Below are 1,906 nucleotides of genomic sequence, written 5' to 3'. Positions count from 1 at the left end.
CATCGGACAATCTTCAGAATGAGTGTATAAGTCATGCACAAGGAAAAGAACTAAGATCTGATGAGCTGCTTTCAGGAGGCTAAGGGAATACAGAATGGATAGTCAAAGGAAGTAGCTATAAATGCTAGCTATGACCCTGTAACCAGTTATAAAAATGAGGATTGTAGATATAATTGTTTTCTCCCAGTGTACTTCTTTTGCAGCATAATGTTGACAGACTTAATAATGGTTCCTAGTATTGTTAAACTTATGTTTAAGTTATGAAAGTAAACTTCACTCAAAGAAAACCTTGACTTCTATTCTGAGGAGGGAATTAGTGCACTATTTGTACAAAAGATCGTTGTATCATGTTAGGTATAATTATCAACTTGTCTTTGTATCTGGAGACTCAGTATGGTTTAAGGAAATGTGTCTGGTTGTCAAGCTGACAGGAGGTGGATTAGAGTAGCTTACACTTTTGTCACTTTGTTAGAAACACTCATTTGATTGACATAGAGTAGTTCTGGGTGTGATTGAGTGAAGGGCTTACTGAAGAAGGAAACCCTTCCTGGGTGTTGGTGTTACCAACCCATAGGATGGTAGCCTGAATGACTAAAAAGAAGGCGGTTTCACTTTTGCTTCTTTGCAGGAGAACACAGAACAGACACACTGGCAGTAAAATGTACAGACAACCCCCAAAGCACTGCTGTGCTATGTAGCCAGAGCTCACACAGCCCCTTCCTGCTTCAGTTCTAGTCCACTTCAAGTAGTCCCCTACCCACCACTGTTTAGATGCTTACTTTGAAGTGGTGAGGCTGTCATTTTCTTTAGGCCAACTTCTTGCTGCAAGCCACGCTTTTGGCATGGTTAAAGGCAGTGTTTTGTCTCTGACCCAATATCCAACCACCTCAATTAATTTGAGAAGAGGAGGATGTGAAATTATTTTCCTGACATCTAGCTCTCTGTACCTTCTGCCAGTGTCCCATCACTTCTGCCCTTGCTGCCAAGCAAATTCTGTCATTGTTTGTGTTCTCATTCCTGAGACTGTCTTCCAAGTCTGTTGCCAAAAGCTGTCTGCCCAAACTAAGCCCCTCTGGTCCTTTGTACTCAGGTACCAAACCACAGTAGCTCCCCTTTCCAGTCCTGGGTCTTGCTTAGGGTCTCCTTCCCCTACTCAAGACAGTGGTGGCTGATCATTAGGGTTCCTGACTGTCTCAGTTCTTTCTAGTCTCTGGGGGAACAACAGGAAACTTCTTACTTGGTAATGACCATTTAGTCCCCAACTCCCTCATGATTTCAAGTTGTTGCCCAGAATGCAATGGGCGTCGCGCTCAGGCGAAAGGAAGTGTGGCTGCTGAGAATTTGTAGACCCAACATGCCTCGGTATGCGCAGCTGGTCATGGGCCCAGCGGGGAGCGGGAAGACATCCGGGAACTGATTGAAGTGGATGATGTCATGGAGGATGACTCTCTGCGGTTTGGTCCCAATGGAGGGTTGGTGTTTTGCATGGAGTATTTCGCCAATAACTTTGACTGGCTGGAGAACTGTCTTGGCCATGTGGAAGATGACTACATTCTTTTTGACTGTCCAGGTCAGATTGAGCTGTATACTCACCTTCCTGTGATGAAACAGCTGGTCCAGCAGCTGGAACAGTGGGAGTTCCGAGTCTGTGGTGTGTTCCTTGTTGATTCTCAGTTCATGGTAGAGTCCTTTAAGTTTATTTCTGGCATCCTGGCTGCCCTGAGTGCCATGATCTCTTTAGAAATCCCGCAAGTTAATATCATGACGAAAATGGATCTGCTGAGTAAGAAAGCTAAGAAGGAAATTGAGAAGTTTCTAGATCCAGACATGTATTCTTTTTTAGAAGATTCAACCAGTGATTTAAAAAGCAAAAAATTCAAAAAATTGACTAAAGCTGTATGTGGAC

This window comes from Octodon degus, unplaced genomic scaffold, assembly GCF_000260255.1.
Source record: "Octodon degus isolate 3935 unplaced genomic scaffold, OctDeg1.0 scaffold00089, whole genome shotgun sequence".
NCBI lineage: Eukaryota > Metazoa > Chordata > Mammalia > Rodentia > Octodontidae > Octodon > Octodon degus.
This window is presented reverse-complemented; position numbering follows the sequence as displayed.